The sequence below is a fragment of the Ceratotherium simum genome, chromosome 12 (assembly GCF_057802395.1).
Source record: "Ceratotherium simum simum isolate JZ-2026a chromosome 12, ASM5780239v1, whole genome shotgun sequence".
In the NCBI taxonomy this organism is placed as follows: Eukaryota; Metazoa; Chordata; class Mammalia; order Perissodactyla; family Rhinocerotidae; genus Ceratotherium; species Ceratotherium simum.
Genome location: NC_141911.1, coordinates 14795721 through 14813572, shown reverse-complemented (window position 1 = coordinate 14813572; position 17852 = coordinate 14795721). Strand labels below are relative to the sequence as shown.

At 35.8% G+C, this 17852-nt stretch overlaps 1 protein-coding gene across 1 annotated transcript in view; it reads left to right on the top strand.

The window, feature by feature from the left end:
• The window catches only part of GALNTL6 (polypeptide N-acetylgalactosaminyltransferase like 6), a 438269-nt gene that overhangs the window by 161394 nt on the left and 259023 nt on the right, over positions 1-17852 (top strand). The gene's annotated exons all lie outside the window — the stretch shown is intronic.

Here is a 17852-nt window from a genome sequence, read left to right as displayed (position 1 = left end):
AAGTTATACAACCATAGTTTCAAGATTACAAATATAAGCAACATTGCTGGAGTGTAATATTAAGAATGTTTTTATCCACTAAAAACTAACTAGGTGGTAGAATGACTTGTTTTATATACATCTATTCAAATTTTGGTTGGAAAGAAAGATTATAACCTATTAGCAACTGAATAACTGCAGCTCTATTGTGTAGATACTTAAGAGAATTTACTTTTCCATCATGATGGTTCATGACAAAGAAAAGTGAAGTTGTTTAAGTTGTGACATTATTTTTTGCTAAATTTACATTTACTACTTTATATATTGTTATACCATAATTGCACAATGAAACAAACATACAAAAAACCAACAATCCTTACCTTTTAAAACACTCATCTGTAAGTATGGAAAAACAGTCACATATCAAAGGACTCCCATAATATGTTTTTGAAGTCAGCATGCCAGACTCATACTCGGAGTAATACTAGTGATGCATCAGAATCAGAATCATCAGGATATAGGACTCAAAGGATCATTTTGAGGAACTTATTGATGCCGCAGATTCTAAGTTTTAGGAATAAGAGAATCTTCTTTAAAGAGATGAATTTCTACACAATTAAGGCAATCACATGTGCAAAGTGTTTCAAAATTAGCAACTCAGTGAAAACACTCTCCAACTTGTGTTAAGTTTAAATTATAACATCATGATGGACAAATGGCCAGAATTCTTTCCTTTGAAAGCCATCAAAAGGAGTTATCCTGGTGGGTTAATTCTTATGTAATTACTTAATAACATATACGTTTAAACTATAGTTGAGCACAATTTAGAAGAGAAACTAGTAATCAAATAAGCCCTCTGCTTTCATAAAAAGAAGACATATTCCAGATGAATTAGGTCTATCTGCACGTCTGAAACTCAGACCCAAGCATGAATTTTCAAAACGCTGGCAGAGTAGAAAAACATTTTAAAGTCAAAAAAGCCTAAGTCTCAATTCATACCCTGCTCTTTGCTCAGTTGGGTAACCTAGAAACCATTATAATATTCCTTTGGTCCTCAATGTGCTCATTTGTAAAGTAGAGAAAATGATACTTTCATAAGTGGAAGATACTTGAACAACGTACATAAAGCACCTAGATCAAATTGTTATGAAGAAGATTTCACAACTTCTAAAGGCAGGTTGGACCACTGGAATAGCACACTTGACTCAAGAAGGGGAGGGGGCGGGGGGGTGCTTGATGAGAGTTTTCCAAATTCAGATTCAAGATATATTTTACGTAATCTATGATTATTATAAATAAACAGAATTTGTCAGGAGGTTTTTTTCCTTTGGAACACCAGAATAATATTGAAAAACTTCTGCCAAATCAATATAAACAAAACTAAAAATGGCTGACCACATTAGTATTTTATCAACCTGACTGAGGGTGTAGACAGTCATATAGGATCTGAATGTCCCAATTCAATATGTCCCTCTTTACTGGTAAAGAACCAGAAAGGGATTTTACCTCTCACTGTTGACCAATCTCAATTAGAACATTACTTCCCTTAATCTACTTCTCCATCTCTAAAGAAGTTATGTGTTTGCTTATTTTTTATCCTTTTTTAAATTTTATTTTAATTCTAATACAATTGTCTAGTGCCATATGCTGTAAGTGTTGCATGTCACCATAGAAATGGCAGAAGGAAATATTAAGTATTTCTCCTTCTTTATGTCTCTATGTTCAGGCACTATACAAATAAAGCCAGTAATACAGAGAGGTAAATAAAAAGATGGTAAGATAGTTTGAAAAATGGAAGGATACTTCTAAATTGCTTTGTAAATTAAAATGCTGTGGCATAAATGTCACTTATTAGTCCATAATAACATTTGAAAAGATTCCAACCCAAGATAGTTATGGATTTTATTTTCAGCACATCTTTCTTTAACATCTGCTCCACAATGATAACCCTTGGAAACCACATACTTGAAAGAAAGGGCAGGGTAAAGAGAAGAGGAGAGAGAAGAAAAGAGGAAGAGAATGTTTATAAAGGTATTAGTGTCCTTTGAAGCAACTTCTCAGCCTGAAAACCAAGAAGAAACAAACTTTCTCAAATATTAAAATTAGATTTTCTACAGAAATAACAGAAACCTTGAGACAGAAAGGAAGTTTTCAAGTTTCAAAAGACATATGGAGAATGATCAGGTAATTTCAATCTTCAGCTCTCCTCAAAATCTTCCTTAGAGAAATACCATAACCAAGTGTCAATAGAATTGGTAACAGCTAATATGACAATTTTCGTGTCGATGTGACCTGGCATGACAGAATCATTAACGCTTTACAATTCTAGGACATATTTAACAGTGGGTTGTACTGCATTCTTTGTCAGCCCAAATGAATGCTGTGAGTAGATAAACACACTAAATGACCGTCATTAGATTCATCCAAATCAATACTTTATGTGGTCTTTTAGATGCAGGTGCAGCAAACAACACTCACTCTACTTCTCGTTATCCCTAGTCAGGCACTGCATATGCAATGCAGCTATAGTGGTGGAGATAATGAAGTTGTATTAAGCATTATTCCAAGACTGCCAGCATCATTAGGGCTTTGCTAAATAGGAGAATTTTGTTGCTTAGTAACACAAATATTGCAATGGAGGTGGCAGAAGGCTATTTTTCTTTTTCTGAAATCATGACTCCCTAATTCACTTTCAGTCCTGCAGGAACAGAGTTCTGATAATGATGTGGCTCCTATCTGACAATGTGATCAGCCTATCTTTTGTATACCCAGCAAGGTGCAAATCAAATAGCATTTGTGTTAGAAATCTTTGTCTTAAATGGATTCAACTTTCTTATGTTTTTATCAGCCTTCCCCTAAAATTGAAAACAGTATCATCCCAGTACTACAGTCCAGGTTTAATTATATAGAAGCCCCCACAAAAAAGGGGGCTGCACTTCTGAAATGACACTTGCATACAGCCAGAAATAAATAGCTCTGATAGGTACATATGACCAATAAATAGCAATGGCCAGGTAGTATCTCTTTTCAGAATAAGCATTTATAAACTTGGACAAAACTTTAGAATAATTTTTTTTAATTTTTAAAAGCAATCGCTTAAATATGTCCCTTGATACCACTGAGACACCTCAGTGTAAAAATCATCTTTCCACTTTCATAAAACAACTTGAGTGGGTCTCCTTTCTCTTCCCTGCCCCCAACCCACCCCTGTCTCATTTTCATTCATTCTCTCTCTCTCTGCAACATCTTGATATAAAAATACATAGGTGAATATACACAGGAAAATGCAAAAAAAAGGTATAAGAATAGATCAGAAACCATATAGAAGACAGAAAAAAAATTTTTTTTACCTGTATTATAACTACAATTGAACGCTAAAATTGGCTCTGGCTTTCTGGTCAACCAAGGCAAAAAGAAAACATTACTCTGCTTTGAAAAAATTTCATGCCAATTTGAGTGAATGCAGACTTATCCAGGAACTAATAGTAAGGAGAAATTTAGTAAATATGTTGGAGAGTTGGCATGTGTATTAGTTTTCTATTACTGTCATCACAAATTACCATGAACTTAATAGCTTAAGCAACACAAATTTATCATCTTTCAGTTCCATAGGTTAGAAGTCTGTCATGCGTCTTACTGGGCTAAAATCAAGGTGTCTGCAGAAATATGTGCCTTTTGGAAACTCTAGAGGAGTCCCTTTCCTTGCCTTTACAATTTCTGGAGACTGCCGAAATTCTTTGCTTCATATATCTCTTCCCCCATCTTCAAAGCCAACAAAGTTGTATCTCTCTGCCCATTCTTCCATAGTCACATTTACCTCTCTCCATAGCCAGGAAAGATTCATCCTCTTTTAAAGACCCATGTGATTAGATTGTGTCCACCAGGTAATTCACAATAATTTCTTCTTCTCAATGTCTTTAATTTAACCATGTAAATAACATATTCACAGTCATTGCTGATGAGAACATGGACATCTTTTGGTGGCCATTATTCTGTCGACCACAGTACGGTATAAGTAAAAAAAAAACAGAGGATCTCAAATCCCAGATCTGGGTTTTAACACTGCCCCCGACAATTGCTAGCTACATGGCCTTGGGGAAATTATTTAACCTCAGGAGCCTCAGTTTCCTCATCTGATAATAGGAAATTATATTATGAAACCTAAAATGTTGTTGTGAGAAATGGTTATGTCAAATATTTAGCGCAGAGCTTAATAAATCATGAGTATTATTGTTTTTGTTGATCCTTATCAATTCTTGATGAAAGCTAATAGGATAAAATTGAATTTCATTCTAGGACCTAAGCTTACGTAGTCCTAGCATACTTTTTTTTCTGATTATTTAACTTGATATCAAGAGAGAACTTTTAGAGCGCCTTGAAGAATGGATGGTTAATGTGTTACATAGACTCCTCTTCAACACTCATTGCCTCAACCACATTTTTGGCAGATGCTGAACGACAATCAATTAAGTTTCAGCTCCCTGGTACATGTCCAATGTGTAGGTATTATGTATTATTGATAATCAAAAAATCTATTCACTTTAGATATCAAAGAGTTAAGTGGCAGGTTTAATATTCTTTGTGTGAAAAATAAGTAGCCTGACATAAATTTTCTTCCAGAAAAAGAATCATATTTCTTGAACCACAAAAGTACCTGTGAACAGGGTCAGATATTTGCTCAACAAAGCTCTGGACCTGGCCAAATGCCAGGACAAGAAGCCATTTGAAACACCGGAGAGGTAGATTGGACCTGATTAAAGTCATATGTCATCATGTGAGAGAAACCTGTTATCTCTCCTTTAGAGTGAATGGCATCCCACCTAATCTCCCAATCCAGCACACTATTGTTCAAATCCACTTCATCCTATGAAATGAATCAGTTTCAATGCTGTTTAGAAATGACTCGCAATTTGAATTCTTCCTCTCAACTTCACCCACCCATATTATCACTCCATTTCAAGCCATCATTCTTTATTACCCAAAGTATAATTTGGAATATAGTCAAACCCAAGCAATAGAAAATCCAACCAACAGTGGATTAAACAAGATAGGGTTTGTTTTCCTCTTGTAACATAAAACCTGGAGGTGAGGAAGTTCAGGACTAGTAAGTAGTCAAGGATTATCAAGGACCCAGAGTCATTCAACTTTTCTGCTCCCCTATCCTTATTGGATGGCTTTCCTCTTCATATTACAAGATAGTAGCCATACCTACAGACATTCCAATCATATTTCAGACAGGAAGAAAGATAAGGGCAAAGAGTCAAGGGCAAGAGGCTGAAGACACATGCCAGTCATCAGGGTACCTTTCAAGCAATGTTCCCAGAATCCTCATTTAGTGATTTTCACTTGTATGTCATTGGTCAACACCATGTCCATGGCAGTCTGGGAAGGACTGCCCTGACAAAATCAGGATTCTGTTACTAGAAACTAGGAGTGCCTGCCACACTTGGTCTACTGCTGTAATGTAGATTCCTAATTCATCAATCTGACACCAATGATCAAGCGCTCTCTTTAACTCTCTCCACTTGCATTAGCTTGATCTCCCTAAGAAACAAAATCATATTTAAAATGGGCTTTGGCTCTTCTTTGCTCAAAGCATATGTCCTAAAATTATTATCATAGCATTTTAAGACCCATCATAATTTCATTCTAATTTATTTCCACAGATTTATCTCCATCTTTCCACTCCCTTCCCCCTACATTTCAGCCACACTAAACTTATACTGTTTTCCTAATACAATATACTTCCCTGTTTCTGTATCTTTGCATCTATCTAGAATGCTCTTCCCTTTCTGTTTTTCTAGACAACATCCCATTGTTATTTTAAGACCCATCATGAATGACACTCCTTTTGTGAAGCTTTTCCCAATTATCCTCAGCAGAGTTTGTTGGGCTGTCTCTCTGTGCTTATCTCTCTGTGGTAGCCTTTGCACAACTGTATTGTGCTTTTTCTGTTTCCAAGTGTCTCCCGTCTCCATAGTCTGAGATTCCTCAAATTAAGTCTTCCTATACTTTTCCTGACACATAACAAACCCTCAATACATTCACGTAATAATTGATTAATTAAATTAATGAATTAAGAAGAGGATATTTAAATAGTCAGTCAAGGACTGAAAAATCAGACAGTTTTCTATGTCAAAATATGACAATGGATCAGAAGTTTGGAGAAAAGATAGAAAAGAATCAGAACCTCAGGGAAGACGAAAATAAATAAGAGGCCAAGGATTCTGACAAGGAATCTGGGATTAAGAAATCAGAATGCGAAATCCAAGGATCTGGGCACCAAGGGCAAGAATAGGAAAGGAGCTTGAATATTACCAGCATATAAGCCAGATGTTGAATGGGCTCTCCCTCTCCCAGGACACCTAGATATGATTGTGTTACAAGATTAACCGAGGTACATTAAAATTTTCAAGAGTATACTTGAGCATAAGTAGCGCCAAACTGAAAGAGGTTGGGAGGGCTTTGCCAACAAGAGCTAGGAGAGAGGTTTTATAGAGAAGACGTGGAAGCAGAGCAAGAAAATGATTTGATTGGCTATAGTTTAATAGGTTGTCTAATTTGGGAACTCCTAGTTGACTGTGATTGGTTGTTCTTAAATTTCATTTTCTCGGATATGAGTGCATTGACTCTGGCTAAGGTTTTGGTCTGCTTATGTAGACTACCAAGGCATTAGAGACACCCCAGTCTAATGCCCTCTTCATTTTATTCTTTTTTTATTTATTTTATTTATTCATTTATTTATTTATTTTTTTGTGAGGAAGATCAGCCCTGAGCTAACATCCATGCGAATCCTCCTCTTTTTACTGAGGAAGACTGGCCCTGAGCTAACATCTGTGCCCATCTTCCTTCACTTTATGTGGGATGCCGCCACAGCATGGCCCGACAATCAGTGCGTCAGTGCACGCCTGGAATCCAAACCTGGGCCACCAGCAGCAGAGTGTGCGCACTTAACCACTACGCTGCGGACGCCCTGCCTCTTCATTTTGTTACTTTAACAATTGATTCAAACCAACTTTCTCACTCTATGAAAGTCCCAATCTCTTCCCACAGCCAAAAATTTCCAGATTTTCCTGAAATGCTTTTCTATCTCCCCAAGCTTCTGTTTGTACTGAATTATTTGGGTCATAGATCATTTTTCTACTCCATATAACAATTTAAATATAACTTTCATCCCCTTCATCAGTTTTTCAGAAAATCCATTTAATAAGTTATTTGCATGTATAGCAGACATGTCTGTGGAGACTAATAAGGATTTTAGTAACAAAAAATAAAAGCAACTTCTAACTGAATATTAAATATCCCTGGTTGTAAGTCTTTTGGCCCTTCACCCCAACCCCAAACTTTCAGTTTCTACTGCATCTCAAGCTTCACGCAATCTTCTAGTTTAAGAAACCCAAATTTCCCTTATATACCAGGCAAAACATTACTACTCCTAAACTTAGCTCTAAGCCTATTTTGCATGTATAAATCCAACAACAATATTCTCAGAAGATCAAGAGTTTTTAATATAATTGAAGCCACACTCCATCAAAGATGATCAAGGTTATAAGCAGTAAACATTTTCCTACTTAAGCCAAAACTTCTGACAGATTATATCCATAGATTAAGATAAAGATTAGGTTGAAAATAGGCACAAAGGTTGGGATTAGGTGTAGAAATGTTAGAGCTAGGCTTAAAGCTTCTTGACAAATGTTTCAAGATCTTGTGTTCTGCTTCACAGAGGTCTGGATTTGTATAATGTATAATGTATATCTGTATAATGTAACTGATGTATAATAAGCATCAGTTTCCTCATCAGGAAAAAATATTGAAATGAAAAAAATATTTATTCATTCAGTCTACTAATATTTATTGTGCTTCTACTGTGTGCCACACAATATTCTAAGCATGTAGATACAGCAATGAACAAGAAAGATAAAACACTTGCACTAATAGAGCTTAGACATTTGTGGGGATAATACTTGTACTTACATCATAGGGTTGTTATGAGGATTAAATTACAAAATGTATGAAATATTCTTAGAACACTGCCTGGCCCATTGTAGAAGTTCAATTACTATTATTGTTATATCAAAACATTATATCCTGATAAGAACACATGATCAAAGTAGAGTAATTAAGTGAAGAACATGAAACTTCTTGACACCTAGGGATAAAAACAATGGAAGCTTATCTTGATTCACCATACATATTTAATGAGAGCCTATTATGTGCCAAGTACTAGTCTAGGAGTTTGAGATACAGAAGTGATCAAGAAAGAAAAAATTTAAAGGTGTCTCAAAATCTTTCTTATCTGGTGTAGAGGGTCCCTATTCTATCTGTAATAGCCCCTGCTTCTGTGAGCTTACCTAACAGCTCAAGCAATGATCAAATGTCAGGTCGTCTTCCTTAAAGACTTTTTACCATCTCTGTCAACATCCATTTGGTACAATCATTCCCCAAGACAGAGAAACTTTCAGTAAACAAGTTTTAGTGATTTTAAAAAAATTTCCCTGGCATATAGATTAAAAACTTGATAAACCATGGAAAACTACAAAACATATGTAAAATGAGGTTACAAATATTTATATCACAACAACTACTTATCTTTCTTAATAGTAAAGGTCTTATCTCTCAGATTCCATTCTGTGTCATTGCAATTTATGACTTTTGACCCAAGCTGCCTATGTTCTCGTAGAAAAACCTGGCTGCTCTACTGTTTGAAGAAACAACTTGTAGTAATCCATAAGTCTCTCCCATCTAAATTAGTCTGCAAAAAGTGATACTGTTGAAACCACACGGCTACTGTTTACCATTCTACTCTCATCGTGGAGCTGCCAAATCTAAAGGATGGGAAATTATTCACAAGCTAGAAAATAAGTCTAGTAAATAATCGTAGATGTTCAGCCTCAGTAATAAACAAATAAAATCAAATTAAAACAATGAGGTATGTTTTTTACCTAATAAATTAGCTCAAACAGATCTTGTTTTTATAAAGCTAATCCCTGATACTGTCAAGGAAGCAGTTAAATTGATAATTTCATATTGCTGATATCAGTGTTAGTTTGCCTTTAGGGAAGAAATCTGACAAAGTGTAGCATATGCTATTAATTTTTCATATTTTTTTACACAGTAACTCAATTTATTGGAATCGATCCTATTTTTAAACAAAAGCATATGCATGAAGATGTTAGTCACACCATTATTTATATTAATAAGAATAGAAATAATTTAAATGTCAAACAATAAGAGAATTGTTAATAAATTATGACATATATTCAACCACTAAAACCTAAAAACTTTTGATGTATGTTTTTATACTCCACTTCACTTGCACTCCACCTCATTCCAAAAAGTATTTGAGGTAAGAATATCATGCTAAATGATTTTTTTTAGTATAGAATACATGATTATATATATATATAACACATTTTTAAACATGCACTGGAAGGAAATGTAGCACACTAAATAAATGAGAATGTGGATAATTGCTTTTCTTTGTCATTTTCCACTTTTTTTGAAAATTCTTATGTAATGTAAATATTCATTTATAAAAATAATTCCAATGAAAATTGCTTTTAACTTATTTATTAAACTTGATACAATGCATTTTGTAGTCAGATTTGCAAGGCATAATAGGAGCTCTGATACATTAGAACTCACTGTGAAACCTCAGGACCTATATCCTGTCATCAGGACAGAAAGTCCAGACTCCTTTGTTTTCAAGATCCCATCATAGGACAGGAGGTTAGAAGGGAAAGCTGGTACAGAGTAATAATTGTCACTGCCTGTTTTGTTTGTCTGGTTAGTGGGTGGGTGGGTGGGTGGATTTGTTTTAATTTTTAGCCTATTAAATACAAGTCCTGGAAAATTAGGGAATTTGTTAAGAGCTTATTCCAATCACTAAGCCAGGTAAGTTTTCCAAAACTAGTATATTTACAATTTACAATTACAAGCTTGGAATAAAACATATATCTCAAAAACTTTATTGATAGTACTCACAATCCAAGAACATTCATTTTATACCTGCCATCTCAATAAAGCTCTCTTTAAAACAAAAACCTCTCAATTCACAGGGTTTATCATATACTCAGAAATTTCTTTAGGTCCAGCTGAGAAACAACAGAGCAGTCATACGTTATAGACTATAGTGCTATCTATAAAAAATGATAATAATTCTTGTCATAGAATTATTGTCATAGCCTTTCAATGAAGTAAAGGTTGGTGATAAGAGAGGGGAAAGTTATAAATAAGAAGAAAAAGACTATGAAAAATAACAGAGAGACTTAAGAAATGATAAAAAAAACTTTCAGGGCCGGCCTGGTGGCATAGTAGTTAAGTTCGCACACTCTGCTTCTGTGGCCCAGGGTTCGCAGGTTCGGATCCCAGGTGTGGACCTATGTACTGCTTATCAAGCCATGCTGTGGCAGGTGTCCCTCATATAAAATAGAGGAGGATGAGCATGGATGTCAGCCCAGGGCCAGTCTTCCTCAGCAAAAAAGGAGGATTGGCAACAGATGTTAGCTCAGGGCTAGTCTTCCTCACACACACACAAAAAACAAACAAACTTTCAGGGATGGCTACACGTTTTAATTTTTAGAGGCTACACAAATGATAAAACATCCCAATGGCTCCCTATTTTACTCATGACAAAAGCCAAAGTCTTTATGGAGGCTTCAAAGCCCTACTTGACCTAGACCCCATTTACTTTCTGACCACATCTTATACCACGTTTTCTGCACCTCAGATATACCTGCATAGTTCTGTTTCATTGATACCCTCTTCTCCCACATGATTTATTTCTTCACCTCCATGTTGGCCAAGGACTAGTCAGAAAAACAGAAACCACACTAGACATTTCAGCAGAAGGAATTTAATATAAGAAATTAGTTACACAAGTATTAGAGAACTTAAGCAAAAAGAAAACATTGAAGTAACCCAGATAATGGCTGCTAGAATCTAGTGTTTTTTTTCCATCTCCCTTGGATTGAGAAAAAATGGGAATCATTTAGGGTTTTCTGAATCTAGAAGCTTGAAGGGGTGGTCCTATGGGGCTGGTGTGCAGACCTCGGGAACAGATGCCTCCTGGTTGATTCTGGTACATCTGAGAGCATTATGAGGCTGCTTCTAGAAGTACTGAAAGAAGCTGGAGACTGGAACCAAGTGCTGCTGGTGTAAAGTATCATTTCTGGGGCAATCCTGACAGGAACAGCAAGCAAAGAGGAAGAAAGAATCCTTTCTTCCCTTCTGCCCTCCAATCTTGCTGTAACATCCTTTATTGGCAAACCAATCTGAAAGCCAGCTAGAAATAAAAATATGTACGTATAAGTGATGTAATTTACAGAAAGTCCAGTGCTACATAGAAGAGTATATTTGGATTTGAGAGAAAATAGCTTAATAGCCATTGTAGTCCACACTTTTGGCTTCTCAACATCCATATACACTCTGCTAATGTATATTTGAACTTGTATATAAGAACAACAAATGAAGACACTCCCATTCTCTCTCCAAAAGAGGAGACATAAAGTCCCAACAATCACCATAGCCATCTTTGGGAAGTCACAGCTCTGGCAATGGTAATTATTCCTTTAAATCAGACAAATCCCATCGAATATTTTGTAACTTAAAGAATAAACTGAAATTTAACTAACAATAATCCTGTATAAAACAATAAGGGGATATAAGAAGGAATAAAAAAGAAATTATTTTTAACATATATGATATATATATACAACAATCAAGGAAGAAAATATTATTAATACATATCTCAATTCTCTGCTTTGTCATGAAACTATTGCGATATAATTCCTTTCTTGTACCACCCATTACGTGTCCTCTTTGCCCTAATGTTCAACCGGTTAAGGTCCTTTTAGTCCTTTAGCTAATGAGATAATTCAAATCTTTATTCCTGAAGAGTAAGAATTCTCAGTGGACCTCCTTTTTTTCCTTTTCGTAGTTCTAGTTTTCCATTAAATTTTTCTATTGAACATGAAGTACTATGAACACCACATAGAATCCTCTGTATTCCAAACATAGTACTCCCTACCTCCAATATGTGGCAGCAGTACAATTTTCCTTGGTGATCAGGATTAATCACCCCAGCTAGTAGAGTAACCCCTTTTTTGCCTGCGAGATCTGTGCAAGAGAAGACCAAAGTGGCCCTGTGTAATCTCAATTTCTTATTGAATAAAATCATCATTGTGCCTTCTAGTAAAAACATTCCTCCCTTGGAAACCAAGAACTTCAAAATAACACAGCCCAAAGTTGTAGGGCTGGAGAAGTAAAAAATTGGCAAGCAGGTAATAATGAGAGGAGCCATTCCCACTAAAACATCTTGATTTTAGGACCCATGTATTCTGGCTGTGTGAGAAGCTGTACCATGTATATTTTGGTGGATTGCTACATATGCTGCATCCTCTAATACAGAACCCCAACCTGTCTGGGTGTTGTCACCCAACTGGCACCATAACTGAGTCTTCAGTAAGTTATTTTCTTGTTCCATCAAAACATTTGATGTCCCTTCACTTCTGGGCCTTGGAATACAAATAAGCCCAGTTAATTCCATTGGCATGTGCCCATCTAGGATAACCAACTATCCCAGTTTGCCCAGGTCTGTCCTGGTTTTAATACCAAAAGTCTCACATCACCAGAAACCATTTGGTCTCAGGCAAACCAGGATCGTTGGTCACCCTACCACTGCCACACTACTTTTGCCATAAAAGAAATATTTTGTTCCAATATTTGCAGAATTTCATGATAATAATAAGGACATTCTATAAGTACAAGGATAATGGAACTGGCAGAAGCATTGTAGGAAGGAAAGAAAAATCCAGATTCATGTATGTTCCAATGAGGAAAAATCATTTCCTGCCTGTAACAGAAAAGTCCAATGTAATCAACCTACCACCACTCTATTTACTAAATTACTAAGGGCTTTCTTTGGTGAGTTTTCAAATGGGATATAAAGAGTTTCAAATTCCATGCCCATTTAAGAGGTCCATCCACATATCTCTACCCTGGAAATTTTACCAATCTTCCATTCTAATTCTTCCAAGTCCTTGATTATCCAGGCAAACCGTGAGTTACTGTCCATAAATTAGTGTATATCAACACCTGTGGCCATCTTTCAGTCCAGATAAAGTGAACAAAAAAATATATTGCTCAAGGTCTGCTAACTGATAGGATTTTCCTTCACCACCATTTTTCTAGAACACTATTTTTTTGAGGCTTTAATGCTGTATTAGTCCACTTATAGTCAGTGCTAGTATATTATGTAGAACCATCTGCAGACATGAGTCGAGGTAAGATCCAGTAAGAGCTCTAGGTCACCTCCTTACACAACTTCTAACTCATAGACCTGTTTTTGCTGATGATTGATTGCTGTTATGTAAGCCAAACTTATGGCTTAATGAGTCAAATAACTCCCAGTTCATGGTGGTCAGCTCAGGTCACATAGTAATTTGATATCCCATCGTTTGGCATTTAAACAATGCCCAATAGCAAGTCAAAAGCTGTTTCTCAAAAGTAAGTAGTTATATGCAGGAGATGGTATGACTTTGTCCCACGGAGTGTGTTGTAATTTTTCTATTGAGGCTTGCCAGAACCTCTGTACAGCATTCCTGTTTGCCTTAGACACTCTGAATATCATTGGATCTGCTAGGTCACAAGGCCCAAGTGAAAGAGGAGCTTATGCTGCAGCCTAGACACGTTGCACAACCCTTTTTTTTTTCCTTTGGTTCCACTCAAAACTGGAAACTGTATGGGTTACTCACAAAATAGGTCAGAACATCATATTCTAATATAGTATATGTTGATTCAAAAATCCAAAGCAGCCCACCAAGCATTTTGCCTTGTTTTTAGTGGTAGATGTATAAGATGCTTTAACTTGTTTTTTACTGTAGAGAAGATATTCTGACATGCTGCAGATCACTGGACTCCACCCAGAAACTTTGCCAAGAAGATGCCTTTCAATTTTGTGGGGGTTATCTCCCACCCTCTGGCCTACATGTATTTCACTAAGATATATAAATTAATTTCAAGGTTCTGGAGCATCAAAAAAAATTAGCATGATGTCATCAATGCAGCGGACCAGTGTGATACTCAGCATGAAGTTAAGATGATCAAGCTCTGTCTAAGATAAATTATAGCAGAATGCAAGATGGTGAAGACATGCTATCATCCTTATTAGGAGAAAGCAAACTGCTTCGAGAGGTCCTTGCAACTTTATATGGAAAAAATTTGACAGATAAATAACTGTGTATCACATGCCAGAGATTATGTTGATATGATTAAGTTTATGACAATCCATGGTCATTCTCCAACATCCATCTGCCTTCTGCACAGGCAAAACAGGTATGTTAAATGAGAATATGATAGTATTCACCACCCTTCATCTTTCAAATCTTTAACATGGCATTCATCTCTGCAGCTCCAGAGGGATATAGGAGTATTACCCTAGTATGGAGGAAAGCTCCAGGGTCTTTCACTTTGCCTTTCCTGTGATTATGACCCTCACTTTGCTGGTCTGAAGGTCAGTGTGGAGATTCTGCCAGTTGCTGAGTATGCTTATTTCAATTACACATTCAGAAGCTTGGGTCTGCAGACCCTCTGAACTCACTGTTAAATAAACATAGGTTAAAATTCCATTTATCCTCTGACTTCTGTAAGGACCTACTTTGATTGATGGCCACAGTGGCATTTTGGGTCTGCAGAAATTAAGTTCACGTCAAAGACAGTGACTGGACATCAATAAAAGGTCTGGTAAATTCCCTTTCCTAAGTGCCTTGTCATCATAATAAATGGCCACATGTCCATTTTAGGAAAAACTTGGAGGAAGCTTTACAACATATACTTGTGGAAACGCTGCACAGTTCTTTCTCAAAGGGAATTGGAATCCCCTTCAATGAAGGAGGTGCAGGTCTGTGTACTGATTTAGGCCTAGAAAATCGGTAAGAGACTGAAACTCTCCATTGTGATGACTTAAGTCAGGATTTTGGCCACCAGATCTAGAGAATTTTCTGCTATAGAAATAAAGTAATAAATTAGTAGGCTGCCCATTTATTTTATTCCTAAGGACAATTAGTCACTTCTCAAAATTTTGAGGGTCCAAACTCTCTGATTTCCACTTTACCCCTTGGGCAGTTAGGGTGATTGCCTTCACCTTATCTCTGGTAGCTAAGGACTGACAGTAGGCCTCAGCCATTCTAGAATCCCATCATCCCTATTGATATCAAGAAGCCAATCTCAAAGGTGCTGTTTCAAAGTACAAAAGAATAGGGGTTTTTTTAATGTGTTTGTATATGATTGTGAGGTCATAACATATACACAATTTTCTATCTTTCTGCTGCATGCAACATGTATTAGGGGGCACTTTCCCATGCCATTCAATATTGTTATAAAATGTTATTTAATTTTAGTATAATGATCAATCATGTTTATATACCAAAGATTAAGAGTCCTTGGAGGTGATTATTGAAGTAACTAGGTTTGAAAGGATATAGGAGGAAATTAGATTTAGAACATTGAAAGAATTAGCATTGAATGGAAGGGAGAACATCTTTTTCTCTGAAACAATAGAGAGAGCAGGGATGAAGGAACAGGAAGAAAAGCTAGAAGTAAAGGCAGTAGACAGTCAAATTTCTTTATTCATTAAAAACAGAGGTGAGGAAGGATGTGGTCCGAGGATTTGGGCAGGAATTAAAGAGCAGGTTCAAGTTCTGTGCTTGCTGCTGTGGGGAACAGGGAAATGAGCAAACCAGAGATGCATAGAAATAGACCTAGACAATACACCAAAGCATCAGTGATGACTATAACTGGATGAGATTGTATAGATTAAAGGTGATTGTTATTTTTCCAAAATTTCAAAATATACATTACTTTTATTATTTTTTTTCCTGAGGAAGATTCACCCTGAGTTAACATCTGCCGCCAGTCTTCCTCTTTTTTTTTTTGCTTGAGGAAGATTAGCTCTGAGCTAACATCCACGCCAGTCCTCCTCTATTTTGTATGTGGGTCACCGCCACAGCATGGCTGATGAGTGGTGTAGGTCCACATCTGGGATCCAAACCTGCGAAGCTGACCGCCGAAGTGGAGTGCACAAACTTAACCACTAAGCCACAGGGCCGCCCCTACTTTTATTATTTTTATAATAAGAAAACTATACCATAAAATTGTAGGGACAAAAAGACAGAATCATCTTCACTGGTAGTGTGGCAAATGGATTGACTTGGATTTCCCTGGCAAGTTAAGAGTTACAGAAACTAGTTAGGATCAATTGTATTAACCTGAGCAATAAATTAATCGGTGAGACATTATTGTGACCTAAACCAAGACAGCAGTAGTTTTGGGAAGAGGGTAATGGATATTTAGGAGGTAGATTCAGAAGTAAAGATAACTGACTGGGGAAGTGGCAGGGGATTGGAGCAACGAGGAGACAGGAAGGAGAGGCTTCTGACTTGAGCACCTGGTTTGATAACCGTAATTTCACCAAGATCACTGAAGGGATAAGATGAAAAATGCAACTTTAGGAATGTGAGCTTCAAGTGTCGGAGCGATTTCAATGTGAGCTCATCAATACTCAATTTGAGAGAAGGAGAGAGTGTGGCAGAGTTGAAAGTTCATGGGCTTTGGACTAAGACATTCCTAAGCTTAAATCCTATTGCTGCCACTTTCCAATCACATTACAAAAAAACACATGGACCAAAAACTTCTCTCAGCTTCAATTTCTCATCAATAAAATGAGAATAATAAAATAATAATATATGCCTGATAGCATTGCTTGAGTAGTAAAGGAAATGATTCATGTAAAGCAGTTAGCAAGTGCTTAGTACACCTGTAATAAATGTAAGATATTAATGTTATTCATCATCATTATTATTACTTGCTATGTGTAGTTGGACAGGTTGGTCAATTTCACAAAGCCTCAATAAAATGTTGATAATAAAAACTACCACATAAACTTGAATTGAGCATTAAATAAGATATTGCACAGTCCCATGCCTGGTCCATAGTACTTGTTATACCAATGAGGTCAACTGGTTTTCGTTCTTTATCGTTGCTATTATTGTTGTAATCTGTTCAAACTCATTAGTCATCAAAGCATGAAAATTAAGATAAACATTAAAATATTTTTGTTTATTAAGTCCACTGAACTTTTTAATATTTTAATTGGATATATTCACTTTTTATAGTGTGTAACAAGTAAATGGCCTTTTTATCAACTTTTATAAGGGTGTTAGTTTTTTATTAATTTATAAAAATTTCTCTGATTAGTTTTCATTTATAATAGTTAATATTTTGTAGTTCTTACTTTTTAATCTCAATTTTCTTTATGATTGTTTTTCATGGACACAGGTTGGGTTTTTAAAATATTTAATATCTATCATTGTTTTCTTTTGTGATCGTCTATTATTTTTATGTTTAGGTATCCTTATCCACATCAAGATACAATTTCCTCTATACTCCTAATTTTTACTGTACTTATAATTTGTTAGCTAGAATATTTAAACTATGTGAAATTTAGTTTTTTGCATCACATGAAATGAGATTTTTTGCTTAATTTTTTCCAACTAACTTTTCTCAATACCATTTGTTTTTAAAACTGTCCATCACCTTTCCAATTTATTTGTGATGCTTCTTTTATTATATACTAAGTTTTTATGTGTTTCTGAGCATTCAGCATGGTTTAGACAATTGTACAAATGCCACATTGTTTTTTAAATTATTACATTTTAAGTAGCTGGGAGGTCAAATCCCATATCTGTAACCCCATAAAAATCCTTCTGTTTAAAACTTTTCTTAGATAGTCTTCAGTGTATTTATTTTGAAATTATTTTTTCAATTATTTTACTGAGTTCTCAGGTAATACCCAGTTCCCAATTTCATATTGGATG